The sequence below is a fragment of the Chiloscyllium plagiosum genome, unplaced genomic scaffold (genome assembly GCF_037043375.1).
Source record: "Chiloscyllium plagiosum isolate Xiang-an unplaced genomic scaffold, Cpla_swu_hap1 HiC_scaffold_47, whole genome shotgun sequence".
Lineage (NCBI taxonomy): Eukaryota > Metazoa > Chordata > Chondrichthyes > Orectolobiformes > Hemiscylliidae > Chiloscyllium > Chiloscyllium plagiosum.
Window position 1 is genome coordinate 29,298,102 of NW_028270185.1, and position 17,147 is coordinate 29,315,248.

Here is a 17,147-nt window from a genome sequence, read left to right on the forward strand (position 1 = left end):
TGGTCTGTTTCCATTCAGTTCATCCTGGCCTGATGCTGATGTCACCCACTTTTATCATGACAGATTAAATGAAGTTAATTTTGACCCATCAAGCATGCAGATACAGCAGGCAGTGAAGAAAGCTAATAGCTTGCTGGCCTTCATAACAAGAGGAATTGAGTATAGAAGCAAAGAGGTTATTCTGCAGCTGTGCAGGGCCCTGGTGAGACCGCACATGGAATATTGTGCGCAGTTTTGGTCTCCAAATTTGAGGAAGGACATTCTGGCTATTGAGGGAGTGCAGCTTGGATTCACGAGGTCAATTCCCGGAATGGCGGGACTATCTTACTTGAAAGATTGGAGCGACTGGGCTTGTAAACCCTTGAGTTTAGAAGGCTGAGAGGGGATCTGATTGAGCCGTATAAGATTATTAAAGGATTGGATACTCTGGAGTCAGGAAGCATGTTTCCGCTGATGGGTGAGTCCCGAACCAGAGGACACAGTTTAAAAATAATGGGTAGGCCATTTAGAAAAGAGTTGAGGAGAACCGTCTTCATCCAGAGAGTGGTGGGTGTGTGGAATGCTCTGCCCCAGAAGGCTGTGGAGGCCAAGTCTCTGGATACTTTCAAGAAAGAGTTGGCTAGAGCTCTTAAGGATAGTGGAATCAAGGGTTTTGGGGATAAGCAGGAACAGGATACTGATTGAGGATAATCAGCCATGATCATAATGAATGGTGGTGCTGGCTCGACGGGCAGAATGGCCTACTCCTGCACCTATTGTCTATATTATGTCAGATGACAATAACTTATTCAAAGACATGAATTTTAAGGGGTATCTTAAACAGGAGAAGGACCTGTTTACTCGGAATTATGATACTGGCCGAAGGAAAGTGCAACCTCTCAACCTGCACTAGCCATTACCTCATGGCTGTGGTGACAGCAGATCTATTTATTATATTCACAGAGGTTATTCTATGGCAGATTAAATGTATTAATTTCCCCTGTCTTTCCTGGATCTCACCACTATGTGTAGTGTTCACAATGCTCTGATACATTCAGCCAAAAACTGTTCTGTCTGGTTGACAGTTACCTCCTCCTTTGATCGATGTAATTGTCATCTGTTTCCAGAACGTGGATACACAGTAATGCGCCAAGAAAAATGCAGCTGTCGTCCTCTGAATAACATGCATTCTGGTCTATTTTTAAAAACATCCCCTTCTACTATAGATACGAACTGACAGAGGTAATTGCCAATTGTTTCTGTTATCCAAAGCAGAATTATTTTTCTGTGCCCGTTGGGTGGGATTTGACTGTTTTGATTGGGTTTTAATGCCCTTGGTTCCATACATTTTAATTCTGTCGCTCAGTACTGACAGTGAGACATATTTTTGTGACAAGTCGGGCCCATCAGAGACTGAAGGGCCATAGCAAAGGAGAGAATCCCGGTGACCCAGAGGTGGAAAGCAGAAGAAAGTCTGTGATTTTACTTTTGTTGTTATCCGACATTTTCATCATTCTGTGGTCAGTGCAAGAATTATAGAATTTTTTTATTGTAACATTCGGGGAACATACCTGAGACATTACAACAGTTCGGAATTTATATTTGCAATGGTTGGCGTTTCACTGGTGAATTTAAATTGCTGCATAAACACTCAGTTCAAGTTCAGACTGCAAGTCAAAGAAATGAAGTATCCTGTCATATTAATTATCCAATTAATAAATAAACAAAATATCTGAGAGTAGTCTAGAGAACCCAGTATATACATCGCATGAATGAAAAAAAACTCACAAAGACTATTGCGAATAACTAGAACCCAAGCATTGAACCTTATAATACCCAGTGTCATTACCTTCCACTCCAAACAATATACGTTCTGTTTGCTATGAATTCTCAATTCAAGTCAATGTATTATCCCGATCCCATTTGCTTTGATATTGCAAACTAACTTTTCATGTGGGACTTTGTCAAAAGATTTCTGAAAATCTAAATACCCACGTCCACTAGATCTCCCTTATCTATTCTCTGAGATAATACCAACTTAACAAAATTATTTGAGGAAGTGACAAAGTTGATTGATGAGAGAAGGGCTGTAGATGTCATATACGTGGACTTCAATAAGGCGTTTGATAAGGTTCCCCAAGGCAGGCTGATGGAGAAAGTGAAGTTGCATGGGATCCAGGGTGTACTAGCTAGGTGGATAGAGAATTGGCTGGACAACAGGAGACTGTGAGTAATAGTGGAACGGAGTTTCTCAAAATGAAGAACTATGACCAGTGGTGGAGTAGCAGTTAGTGAAGGGGACTGTCAGAGAATGCAGCAGATTATGGATAGATTGGAGAGTTGGGCAGAGAAATGGCAGATGGAGTTCAGTCTAGGCAAATGCGAAGTGATGCATTTTGGAAGACCCAGTTCTCAAGCAAACTATACAGTAAATTAGAATCCCTACAGTGTAGAAACAGGCCATTTGGCCCAACAAGTCCACACCAACCCAGTCCCCTACACTAATTAGTCTAGACTTCCCCTATCTAATGCACCTTGCTTACATATCCCCAAACACAATGTGTAATTTAGCAAGGTCAATTCACCTATCCTGCACATCTTTGGACTTAAGCCCTGAGGAAATTGACATACGGAGAGATCTGCATGTTCAGGCCCATATTCCCCTGAAGGTGGCAATGCAGGTCAATAGAGTGGTCAAGAAGGCATACAGCATGCTTTCCTACATCGGATGGGGTATTGAGTACAAGATTTGTCAGGTCATGTATAGGACTTTGGTTTGGCCACATTTGGAGTACAGCATACAGTTTTGGTTGTGACATTACCAGAAGGATGTGGATGCTTTGGAGAGGGTGCAGAGGAGATTCACTAGGATGTTGCCTGGTATGGAGGGTGCTAGCTATAAAGAGAGGTTGAGTAGAATAAGATTATTTTCATTAAAAAGATGGAGTTTGAGGGGGGGGGGGATCCTGACTGAAGTCGACAAAACCATGAGAGGTATAGACAGGGTGGATAGCAAGAAGCTTTTTTTTACCAGGGTGGGGGACTTAATTACTAGGGGTCACAAGTTCAAGGTGAGATGGGAAAGGGTTAAGGGAAATATGCGTGGAAAGTTCTTTACGCAGGGAGGAGGTAGAGATGGAATTGATAGCGTTGCTTAAGATGTATCTAGACAGCTACAGAATGGCCAGGGGACAGAGGGATACAGATCATTGTAAAATAGGTGACGGGTTTTAATTGAGGATCTGGATCAGCAGAAGCTTGGAGGGCTGAAAGGCCTGTTCCTGTGCTGTAATTTTCTTTGTTCTTTTTTGTTAGCGTGGTTTTGTCAGAGGGACAAAATGCATCACAAGTGTGGTGAAATTTTTCGAGGAAGTGACCAGGTCTTTGGAGGAGAGTAGGGCAATTGATGTAGTTTATATGGATTTTAGCAAAGCCTTTGACAAGATTATATTCAATTCCCTACAGTATAGAAACAGGCCATGCAGGCCAACAAGTCCACACTCACCCTCCAAAGGTTAACCCCCCAGACCCATTCCCCGACCTTTACCCCTGCCTAATGCACCTATCTCTATGGGCAATTTAGCATGGCCAATTCACCTAACCTGCACACCTTTGGACTGTGGGAGGAAAACAAGCACCCAGAGGAAACCCGCACAGACACAGGGAGAATGTGTAAACTCCACACAGACAGTCACCCAAGTCTTGAATCGAACCCAGGGCCCTGGTGCTGTGAGGCAGCAGTGCTAAGCACTGAGTCACTGAACTGTCCCAAAGCCACACATAGGAGATTAACAACTAAAGTAAAAACACATGGAATTCAGAATAAATTAGCAAATTGACTCAGTCAGAGGAAGCAGAGGCAAAGCTGAAAGAAGACTGTTAGTGTAATTGGAGACTGGCATCCAGTGGGATCAATTTTGGATCTTTTATTGTTTGTGATATTCATAAATGATAATAAAGAGTGTGTGTGTGTATGTCTGCATATGGGAGGAGAAAGTGAGGGCTGCAGATGCTGGAGATCAGAGCTGAAAATGTGTTGCTGGAAAAGCGCAGCAGGTCAGGCAGCATCCAAGGAACAGGAGAATCGATGTTTCGGGCATAAGCCCTTCTTCAGGATTCCTGAAGAAGGGCTTATGCCCGAAACGTCGATTCTCCTGCTCCTTGGATGCTGCCTGACCTGCTGCGCTTTTCCAGCAACACATTTTCAGCTATGTCTGCATATGTGTGTGTTCATGTATGTGGGTGAATGTGTGTGTTGTTGGGGGTGGGGGGGGGGGTGGTTGGGGATATTAAGTAAGTTTGTGATGACACAAATATTGACTGGGTGGTTGGCAGTAAGAAAAATATTCTAAGGCTACAAACAAAAATAGGTAGATTGGTCAAACAGGCAGATCAACGGCAGATAAAATTTAATCCTGATAAACCTGACGTGATACATTTTGCCAGAAGTTGCAAGACAAGGCAGTACTCAGTGAATGGGAGGACACCAGGCTGCATAAAGCAACTAAAAGATCTTAAGGTGCTTGTTAACAGATCTCTGAAGGTGGCAGGACTGGCTAATAGGGTAGTTAAGAAGGCGTAGATGATATAGTCAAGATGTAGGTTATAAGAGCAGGGAAGTGCTGTTGGACTTTGTTTAGGCCATAGTTGGACTATTGTGTTTAGTTCTGGTCACCGCAGCATGGGAAGGATGTGTTTGCATTGGAGGGAGTGCAAAGGAGGTTCAGCAGAATGTTGCTTAGGCTGTAGCAATTTAGCTGTGAAGAGGGAGGCTGGATAAGCTCGGGTTGCTACACTAAGAACAGAGATTGGAGTATCTATGAAGACCATAGACAGGGTGAATAGAAAGCAGTTGTTCCCCTTCATCAAAGGGCCTATAACGGGGTGGTGTAATTTTAAGCTGAAAGGCAGGAGGTTCAGAGGGGACATGAGGAAAATTCTTCCCACCTAGAGGTTGGTAAGGGACCTGAAATTGAAATCGGAAACCTCAGAAAAGTACTTGGAAGAGCACTTGAAATGACATAACATTCAAGGCTATGGGCCAAGTGGTAGAAAATGGGACTGATGTAGATTTAGTGTCATTTTGGTGGGACAAAAATGATGGTCCAAAGGGCCTCTCCTGTTCGATGTGATTCTGTTATTTGAGAATTCTGAGGATAAGGATCTGAATTTGTTCCTGTTTATCTTTGTATTTGTTTTGAGAAAGTATTACCTAGTGTGAGTTCGAGCAGTTGTTGTAGTCAGCATCAGCTTTTGGTTCTGTACCAGAGTGCTTATTCACAGATAGAATTTCCTAAATGGGTTGCAAAACTGAATTTAAAAATGGGTTGCTGGAAAAACGCAGCAGGTCAGGCAGCATCAAAGGAGAAGGAGATTCGACGTTTCGGGCATAAGCCCTTCTTCTGGAATGAGGAGGGTGTACCAAGCAGGCTAAGATAAAATGTAGGGAGGAGGGCCTTGGGGGAGGGGCATTGGGAATGCAATAGGTGGAAGGAGGCTAAGGTGAGGGTGATAGGTTGGAGAGGGGATGGGGGCAGAGAGATCAGGAAGATGGTTGCAGGTCAAGAAGGTGGTGCTGAGTCTGAGGGTTGGGACTGAGAAAAGGTGGGGGGAGGGGAAATGAGGAAGCTGGAGAAATCTGCATTCATCCCTTGTGGTTGGAGGGTTTCTCCAGCTTCCTCATTTCCCCTCCCCCTTTTCTCAGTCCCACCCCCTCTCCGGCCTATCACCCTCACCTTAACCTCCTTCCACCTATCGCATTCCCAACACCCCTCCCCCAAGTCCCTCCTCCCTGCCTTTTATCTTAGCCTGCCTGGCACGCCCTCCTCATTTCTGAAGAAGGGCTTATGCCCGAAACGTCGATTTTCCTTCTCCTTTGATGCTGCCTGACCTGCTGCGCTTTTCCAGCAACACATTTTTAAGCTCTGATCTCCAGCATCTGCAGTCCTCACTTTCTCCTAGTGCAAAACTGAATTAACAAGAAAAGCAGTGGGATAACAGTACTTAGTAAAACAGCTTTCAGGGTGTTCTACAACATGACGTATTGATTGGCTGACTAGCCTCAGCAAAATGAAGGTCATCGCTGAAAAGAATATTGAAAGATATTTCAATTTTGATGGGACTGATAGTGGGTGAAATCTGCAAGTCTTATTGTTTGAATACAAGTTGGAATTAGCATGTGAGACCTAATAGGATCAGATTAAGCCTGTCTTTGGATATCACATCATTAAAATAAACCTGCTGTCATTCAATGATTTTAAAAATAATGAGATACCACACAAGATAAAATAGTCTCTGAAACTGTCTCTTCTTCAATTTTGAGATAATTCTCCAATTCTGAGACATTGCCAGCAGCAGGAAGGGAGAGGTTATTTCACAAACAACAACATGTACTTTCGAAGGCTAGTTATCTTGAAAGTATGCTACATCATCCTTCACATTGTTAGTATGCCTAGTAAATCTTGTAACAACTTAAGTTATATAAATCTCTACATTTCCACTGTACGCCTGATATGCCAGATGACAGTATGCTCACTAACTGAGTTTAAAGTGAATAGTTTCAGATAGGAGGCTCCTCAGTAATATGCAGTATTGTGGGTTTCTCTATGCTGTACAGAATGTGTATACACTGAGGCCACATTGATGGAATTTGGCTGAGCACTGCCCTATCTGGTCAAGAAACTGTTCAGCAAGATGGTCTTTCCCTGTAGTAGTTTAAAGCCTGCTATTTCTCAGATTGGTTTTGTAATGACCCACTTCTCAATGACACCTGGTGTTTCCCATTACTTGATGGAAAGAGATGTTGTTAGTGGATCTTGCTCAGGCAGCTTGCTCCAAATGGGAGCCCAGCTACAATATTAGCAAAAGGTGAGTTGAGCAGGTCATTATGGAGTGATAACTGATGGTGAGCACAGATGGCATTGACTATCTACGTGTTTTCATCAATCAGTGGATGTGTGGGGACACAGTATTTGTGAGGACAGCTCACTGGGAGCGGTGTTAAGCACAGAGTTCCATTTATGATGTGTATTGTTGAATTATTTGTTTGTCAAAAAGACGTGTGAGTTATGCTATTTGTAGAAAGAGGCATAGTGCTGTGGTGCACAGTTTAACAGGACAAACACTGAGATCTGGAGTGTTGTGGTAGCAGCTGTCCCACAGAGGATCAAACAACTTTGTCAAACAGGATGTTTCCCATGTTGCCCTTTGTTGCTGTTATCCTTTGATGTTCCCCAAACGATAATGGTCTATGTGAAGATACTCCCATGTACATTTCCTTGGGATTGTTATTTCATTTTAGGCTATTAATTTGCATAAGTATTTATTATTGTTATTATTATTTTGTTGGTACTGATATTTTAGAGATAAATGCCCAGATATATTTTTAGATCAATTCACTGTGAGGCCATAGTGTTACACCTTGATGTAGTACTCCATCAACTTTGTGAAATCTCTGTTATTGGACCTGGTCCAGAGGCCTCACCACTGTGGAAATTGTTTGGTCCAAAAGGATTTTTCACAGGTGAAAGCCAAGTTGGTTTATGGTGACTGACGTGTGATTTAGGATATTTGATATTTTTGTGCTGCTCCAAGGCTCCAATTAGGATCAAGAACATTTGGCCCGACAGAGTGAAAGTCAGTGCTGCTATTGTGTATTTCTGATGAAGAGCTTATGCTCAAAATGTTGATTCTCCTGCTCCTCGGATGCTGCCTGACCTGCTGTGCTTTTCCAGCACCACACTCTTTAATTTTAATCTCCAGCATCTGCAGTGCTTTCTCTCTGTTGTGCCCTCCAGTTGAACTGAAATTCAACATTGAGAGACTCGTGAGTTGGAAACTGTAAATGGATCACCAGTTAATTCATAGTCCATCAGTTGCACACTGCCAGAAGAATATGAATCATCTGTCAACCGTGATTTACAAGATGCTCTTTGCATCATGGTGTGGGACATCATTGCACCGATTGTCACATGGGATGTCTGTCCAAGCAGTGATGGTGATTCACACCACAGAGGCAGATTTATATAGATATATAAATTCCAACCATTATAATTGCTGTAGTACAAGTCAGTTCAAGATCTTGCTGGGCAATTTTAGCCAATCTGCTTCTTAGAATTTTTATTGCATCTTCCTTGCATTCTGGGTGATTGGAAAGGAGGTGAGTGGGAATGACTGCTCGCCTGTGTTCACTTTATGGGTAGTTGTTCATGACGAGACCCTTTGCTGGTTGGGGATGGCTATTCAGGGAACTGACCTCACATAGGGCAGTTTAGTATGTTCAGCTCCTGTTTGGATGACAGTTCTGAGGTAGGGCCACTTAAATTGAAACATTACCTCTGATTTCTCTCCACCAATGCTGCCAGACCTGCTGAGCTTTTCCAGCAACTTTTGTTTTTGTTTTTGATTTACAACATCCTCCGTTCTTTCAGTTTTTATTTGTCATTTTTCATGTTGTTTGAACCACTGTGTGAAAGTGAGGTGATTTATTGAAGATCACATTTAGGTGCTGAATAACCCCAGATTGCTTTGTGGTTATTGATGGTTGGAAAATATATCAGGGTGGGAGTAAGGTAGTATTTAAAGGACTTGTTATTGCCAGCTAACAATTGAAAGTTTATAAATGTTTGCAGTAACAACAACACTGAGCTGAACATTCCCCCAGTACATTATATATGTCAGGGCAGCTGCTGGCACAGCATGTTTTACATCAAGGGAGTAATGCAGTGGATCAGACTTTTTGATGGAATAACAACCTGTTACTTCAATTCCAAAAAAGTTCACTCGAAGAAAATGCTGTTGATGCTTGTGCAATGGCATGGGGTGTTCAGCAGAGGGTATCATTTTCAACACAAGAGAGAGAGAAAGAGAAAGAGGGAATTAACCCCCAAAACAAAAGACACTCCATTGGACAGAGACACAGACACAGAGATTACTCACAAATATACAACACACTGATACATTCCCAGGCTGAAGCAAACCTCATGGGAGAGAGGGAATATGAGACACCATCAAGAGAGCTGGGACTAACTGGAATATGAGTATCACCACTTCAGTCTGTCCATGTCTTAACTTCTGTTTGTCCCTGTCTGACTTTTCCTCTCTCTCTGTGTCCTTTTGTCTGCCTCCCTGTTTTAAAAAATTCTCAAGGTCAGGTTTGTAGGAGAGTAGTCTGACACAGAACAAACGACCAAGAGGCGAGTCTGCTAGAATATGAGCATTTTATTCCCCGCAGCGTCGCCACAACCAGGTCTCATACTTACAACGGGTCTGGCTTATACTCACTCTACATGTTACCGGAACTGGGAGCCGTCAGTTCTCGTAGAGCGGTCGCCAACAACCCACGCTCGGCGGTTAAACGTAACCCCGGAGCAGACTCCCGGGTCTGGCTTATACTCACTCTACATGTTACCGGAACTGGGAGCCATCAGTTCTCGTAGAGCGGTTGCCAACAACCCACGCTCGGCGGTTAAACGTAACCCCGGAGCAGACTCACCGAACTGGAGACTTTTCCAGCTGATATACTCTTTTCCAGATATAAACATTCATGTGAACAGCAGAGCAAGGCTAAAAAACACATTCCATTCTGGTTACATACAGATAAGAAGATTCACACGGGGAGGTGTGTAATAAGATTCACACGGGACTAAGCAACACCTCCATTCCGGTTAGATTCACACATGTATTGGGACATAATTTTAACCCTTTCACCACATTCCACTGCTTGGCCCAATACATGTGTTACATTATGATTCACACATGTATTGGGACATAATTTTACACCACACTCCCTCTTTCTATGTCCCTCTCACTGTCCTTCTCTTTCTCTCTGTCTCCATCTTTCTATTTCTCTCTCTCTTCCCTATCTCTCCCTCTGCCCTTCTCTCTCTCTCTCTCTCTCCCTCTCTGAGATTCTCTCGCTCTCTCTGTCTCTGTTCTTCGCTTGCTCTCCTCCTCGATCTCTCTGTTCTCTCTCTGTTCCTGTTTCTTCATCCCCACTCTTCCTCTCTTCTCTCTGTCACTTACTCCCTCTGTCTCTTTTTCTCTCATTCTCTCTTTCACCCTGTCTTTTTCTCTTAGATCTGAAAGTGCCCACACAACATTGCATCCCCCTATTCTGTTCCCATTTTACTCCCCTCCCAAATGTTTGCCCTTCCCCAATTATTTTGCCCTCCCAAATATATTCCTCATCAAATGTGTACCCTCACAAATATTTTGCTGTTCCCCCATATCATGCTGAGCCCCACTCCCTGGTGTAGAGATTAATGAGTTTGTCTGGACTAACTGGCCTGTAGCTGACTGCTTTCGTGCACAGCAAGATCACAGTCCTAGAATTATGGAAGCTTCACATCACACAGATAATCCTTTCAGCCCATCATGCCTCCCTACCACCACAACCACCAACAACACCCCATCCTCCCACCACACCCCCATTAAATAATCCTGGTGCTGTCCAGCTACTCAGGCCTTGCCCCGAATGGCATTGTTACTCCCCTACCTGGGGAGACCGCTCTTCCGCCCTGTCTCATACTCTGCCTCTTTGTCCTCTCACCCCTCCATCTCTCTCTCTCTCCTACAACAGCCCCTTCCCCCCCCTCAAGCCCCATCAAACACTCCCCCTCTCCCTGGCTCTCTCTCACCACCTCCTTGCTTCCCATTCCTCCGCTCAAGAACTCAGGGGCATGGCTACTCCGCCTCCTCTCACAGACTCACAACCCCTGGGCTGAAGGACATGGTGAGTATGTTCAGAGACTAACTGGTCTTTTGACTGACTGCTGTAATGCACAGCAAGATTCCAGTCTGCAGCCAACCGATCACACATTCAATGAGAAAGGTACTTTATGCCCCTTCCACTCATCCCTCCACCCCCTGGCCTGGTTTGGACAACAGTGAGGGTAAAACCTGGGAGAGACAGGGGAAATGTGTATCCTACTGCATTAACTGCATTTGGGAAGTCCAAATCTTCCCAATCCCCCTTCCCTGCCACTGGGACAGAGCAGAGGGGCCAGGGAGAAAGAGGGAGAGAAAATGCATTGAGAGAAAAAGAGAAGAACCAACAGATAGAGAGAGGGAGAGAGAATGAGATAATGACAGTCAGAGGGAGGGAATGAGAGAAAGAGAGTTCAAGGGAGGAAGAGACCGCAAGTGAAAATCCCAAGGACAGAAACAAGATGTCAGGCTAATAAAAGCAAGTATATTATCTCCATCCTTTATCTACCTTCAGAGACTGGTGTACATTCACCCCAAATCTCTCTAATTGTCAATGCTTCCCAGGGTCCTATTGTTCATCGTGTATTTCCTTGTCTTGTTTGTCCTGCTCATGTGCATTACATCACCTCACCTCATTACTGCTGTTTCCTCGACATGAAGGATTACTTTCTGTTTAGAGACTTATTGTTAAGTTTCACCATTTTATCATGAAATTCAGTGGCACTGCTATTACTGAGTCCCCTTTATCCATATTCTCTGGGAGTGAGGGACAACTGGGGTGGGGGGGGGGTATATGGGCCAAACACATGCAAATGGGACTATTTAACAGTGAAAACTGAGTGGCATCATCAAATTGGGCCGAAAAGCCTGTTTCCATGCTGTAGACCTCTAGCACTCTATAAATCCTTTACAATCACAGCTCCATCTCCCTCTGCTTGACAGTGACTATCACCCACACCCCAACGCTCACCAGCTGCTACTGAAGTTTTCCACTGAATCTTGTTGAAACAAGGAAGACTCCACATCACTCCCATTTTATTTCAGAATTCCAGGAATTGCTTTTCTTGAGTCAATGTAATGTCTCATGTGTTTTGCTTTATCCTTTATAGAGGTGAGAGAAATACACCACACTGTAATATCGAGTCCAAATAGTTGGCAACTTTTTGATCCTTTGATCACACAAATACTCAGACACCAGCCCTGCATTATCTCAGTGATCAGAGCTACTTCTTTCCATCTGAAATGAACTGATTATCCATAATCTAAGAATGAAATAAATGATTAATAACCAACCAATTAATAAAGTTAAAATTTCAGAATCATTGCTTTTTTTCCAACTGAAATGCACACATTTTGAAATCAAACTGTAGCAGCTACACAGTAACAAATGGGTGTAAGTGGTGGGGGAGAGAGAATCAAATGAGCTGCTGCACACACAGACAGTGCTGTAGGAAACTAAGGTGTTGATATTTGGGGAATAATTAAATTGTGATGTCGTTGGACTGGGGGAACCTCACTGGACTTGTAATGCAGTGACCCAGGATACAAATACCGCAATTGGCAGAATTTAATCTCAAATAATTAATCCATCTGGAATTGAAAGTTAGTTTCATAGTCCCATTGCAGAACCTAACACCAATTCTGTAAATACACATCTGCTTCACTCATGTCCTTCACCAAAGGGAATCTGGGAATCTTACCTGGTCTGGCCCAGATGTGTTTTCAGAAGACATTAAATAGTTCTGACTGATATATAATGCATGGTTAAAGCTGTATGTTTCAGACATGAGTGAGCAATGAAAACAGGAATGCTATTCGGTTTCAGCTTCGACATTGAAATTGGCAACACACATAATGAACACAGTAAAGTACTTCTTCCTAACAACTGGTAGCAAGACAGACATGGTCTCGGTTGTTTTTGCTGATTATTACATCACTTCAGTCCTAAATGTTGATTGCCCTTTAAACACCACCTCAAAGACGTGCTTCAAATGGCAAAGACGGAGAACAGATTCTGACTGGGAAGCATCAGATTCGCAGTAGCAACACTAGGGACCAAATTCGTCAATTTGTGAGGAGATGGTCAACCAGACTAGACCTGAAACTCGCATGAAGGGAACCAGTAAGAGAGAACAACTTACTTGTGTCCCGCTCCTCCAATAGATGGAGCCTAGAAAGAGAGAGAGAAGAGCAGTCTGGCAGACAAAGGGATGAATAATTGTGAGGCAGGGAGAAAGACAAGCTGATCATGGAGCTACAGGTGAAAATGGAGTTGGCTGTGCCTGAAGCAGGGCCTGGGTTGTGGAGGGTCGATACAAACTTAATGGGCCAAATGGTCTCTTTCTGCAGTGTAGGGATTCTATGATCTTTGATAAGTTGAGTGATGATCACAGATAAGTACCTAATGCAATTAATCATTAAAGCAAACATTAAAAGTTAGAGCTACATGAACCCTGTTAATTGAGCTAAACGTTGAACTGGGAACTGAACTGAACTGCATTGCCAAAGAATCATCAATCTTGGAGAGATGGCACATGAAGATTACCAGGACGGTACCAGAGCTGGAGAACTTTATGTAAATTTGTTCACAAATGGGAACATCATTGGTTGGGCCGGCATTATTTTCCTTCCCCAGTTGCCTAGAGGGTAGTTAAAGGTCAAGCACATTGCTGTGGGTCTGGAGTCACATGTAAGCCAGACCAGGTCAAATGGCAAATTTCCTTACCTAAAGCACATGAGTGTATCAGACGGGTTTTCACAACAATGTTTTAATGGGGAAGACTCCTTCCTTTTCCACTGAAATTGAATTCAATTCCCACCATCTGCCACGATAGGATTCAAACTCATGTCCCCAGAACATTGACTCGATTTTTTCTGCCCTTGCCCAGTCCCTTCCCACTTCCATCTGTGATTCTTCTGATGCCTTACTTTGGTTCTGGATGCTGCCAGGTTTATAGTGTTGTCAATCACAGGGACCCTGTTTCCAAAACTCATTCAACTTTCACGACAGAATAATCATCTCAATCCTTGTGCTCCTCATGTTGTGGCTCAGACTGGGAACACTTCACAGTTCCCATCTTCATATCCCGCAGTTTGACCTACACAGCTGTCCCACAGCGACACTAGGTGTAGAAGGTTGGACTGGGCAAGGAATGGGAATTTTAATCAGTCACTTAGTTAGCTTGGAAATATCTGCTGCACATTATATTCCATCTGCTAATTCCTTCCTCACTCAATGAAGTTGCCCATATCTTTGGTCCACAGCCTTCTCTCCCACTCACTGTAGATCTTTTCAGTGAACCTTGAAACATTACATTTGTTCCCTTCAGCTACTCATTGCTATCAATTGTAAGTGCCTGTGTCTTTAGCAGTGACCCTTCAGGCAGCCCCACTGGGTACTAACTCGAAGAAAGTGAGGACTGCAGATGCTGGAGACCAGAATTGAAAAGTGTGGTGCTGATAAAGCGCAGCAGGCCAGGCAGCATCTGTGGAGCAGAAGAATCGACGTTTCGGGCATAAGCCCTTCTTCAGGAAAGAGGCTAATTTGCCAAGTGGGCTGAGATAAAAGGTTGGGGGGGAATTTGGGGGAGGGGCGCTGGGAATACGATAATGTGGAAGGAGGTGAGGGCGAGGGTGATAGGCCGGAGAAGGGGTGGGGGCGGAGAGGTCGGGAAGAAGATTGCAGGTCAAGAGGGCGGTGCTGAATCCGGGGTTGGGACTGAGATAAGGTGCAGGGAGGGAAATGAGGAAGCTGGAGAAATCTACATTCATCCTATGTGGTTGGAGGGTTCCTAGGCAGAAGATGAGGCGCTCTTCCTCCAGGCGTCGTGTGGCCAAGGTCTGGCGATGAAGGAGGCCAAGGACCTGCATGTCCTTCGCTGAGTAAGAGGGGGAGTTAAAGTATTCAGTCACGGGGTGGTTGGGTTGGTCAGTGTGGGTGTCCCAGAGGTGTTCCCTGAAACGTTCCGCCAGTAGGCGGCCTGTCTCCCCAATGTAGAGGACACCACATCGGGTGCAGCGGATACAGTAAATGGTGTGTGGAGGTGCAGGTGAATTTGCAATGGATATGGAAGGATCCATTGGGGCCTTGGAGGGAGGTGAGGGGGGAGGTGTGGGCGCAAGTTTTGCACTTTTTGTGGTTGCAGGGGAAGTGGAGTGGAGATTGGGCTCGTGGAGGGTGTGGACCTGACGAGGGAGTTGCGGAGGGAGTGGTCTCTCCGGAATGCTGATAGGGGTGGGGAGGGAAATATATCCCTTGTGGTGGGGTCTGTTTGGAGGTAGCGGAAATGACGGAGGATGGTACATGTATCTGGAGGTTGGTGGGGTGGAAGGTGAGGACCAGTGGGGTTCTGTCCTGGTGGCGATTGGAGGGGCAGGGTTCACGGGCGGAGGTGCAGGAAGTGGAGGAGATGCGGTGGAGAGCATCGTCGACCACGTCGGAGGGGAAATTGCGGTCTTTGAAGAAGGAGGCCATTTGGGCTGTTCGGTAGTGGAATTGGTCCTCCTGGGAGCAGATGCGGCGGAGGCGAAGGAATTGGGAATATGGGAGGCATTTTTACAGAGGGCATGGTGGGAGGAGGTGTAATCTAGGTAGCTGTGAGAGTCGGTCGGTTTGTAGTAAATGTCTGTGTTGAGTCGGTCGCCCGAGATAGAAATGGAGAGGTCTAGGAAGGGGAGGGAGGAGTCTGAGACGGTGCAGATAAATTTGAGGCTGGGGTGGTACTAGCTCATCAAGCTGGAAATGACCTTGTTTACTGCCCACCAGCGAGTCCTCCACCCTCCAGGGCACAGCAAACACTGACATTCATGGTACCGTCTCTCTTAACATCGCAATGGTGTCACGAACCCACAGAAAACCCACAGAAAGCAGAGATGAGGGAGGGAGGCAGAGAAGTGAGGGGCAAAGAGAGAGAGAGAGAGACACACACACAGGGAGAGAAATAGGGAGACAGAAGAGGAGAGACAGACACACTGTCTATGCCTATGAGGGAGAGAGAGCTGTGAGGGCTCACTGGGCTGAATACATCCCTAAATGATGAAACAAAATTCAGAGACAGATCTATAGTCAATGACAGTGTGGGGATGGCATTTCAAACCCATGGCCAAAGGAACAATGATGGGAACAATGTCAAGGTGAGTACTTCCTCTGTACCTAACACCATTCTGTCCCTGTCCTGGGAGTGTTTGAATAGGATGGAGTGGAGGGAGAATTACTCTTATCAATCCCAGGATTGTTCCTGTCCTGGATGTATACAGTTGGCATTACATGTGGCATTACAGAGGCAACATTTCTCTTTGTATAGCTTCTGCTGTCATTGCCCTGTCAATTTTGGTGGGAGATGGATAAAATGGAGATGTCTGAGTCCTTGAAGTATGAAGCAAGCTCCATTAAACAATCCCTGGATGTTAGACTAACACGGGACATTCACACACATCGGTCAGCTTCCGTCATTTGTACAGAAACCACCCTGAACCCCTCGATTAGATTCCAGTCTGAAACTCACTCCTGCATATCTGGTATTCTTTATACAAACCACCCCGAGACCATCACTTAGATGTCGACATTATTGCAGTGTTCTGATTTCTGTTCATTAAACAGCCATAATCATTCTCACTCAGTCCCATTTAGTTCCCATTTCTACAAGTAGATTCTATCTCATTTGTTTTCTTTTTGACTGTTTTCATTTCTATCTGCATCCAAATGATATCCAATGTCACTATTTCCGGTGTTAGTGTCTATAGTTAAAACATCTGACATCGCAATGTCCAGCATTACACTGTCATGTGTCACAGTCTGATCTCACAGTATCTAGTGACAGTGTCCAGAGTGACAGTGTTGTAACCAGGGTGACTGTGTCAAGCGTTGGAGTGTCCGGACTGACTGCCACTCCCTGTATGACAATGTCCAGTGTTATTGTGCTCGGAGGTATGGTGTCCGGAGTGACAGTGTCATACAGGGAGTGATAATGTCCAGAGTTATTGTGCCCGGAGGTACAGTGTCCGGAGTGACACAGGAAAATGAAGCTGAACCAAAACCAACCTCCCGATCACTGGATTTGCAACACAGTGACATTCAACCATTCAATGACCCTCAAAATCGTTCAATTGTTCCTCACCAGAATTTACAAATAACAGATCTTGGATATCAAGTTTATAACTTAATAAATTGTTAATTTCTGATTATGTCACTTTAGCAGAACACAGATGATCATGAACCCACGCACCCCTCCAATTCGCACACCAGCAGACAATTAAGAGATAAACTTGTTTAAAATTTTAATTTGCCAGTTGATAACAGTTTCAATGATAAATACTAGGCCATCATGAAATCCTTTGATGCTGGGTTGTATTACAGGCACAAGAACTATACACCATGTTTGAACTTAAAGTCACCAGTCAATGCGAACAAATTCTGCAGACCTGTGGAGACTAATACTCATTCCCGAAGACTCACATTCTTA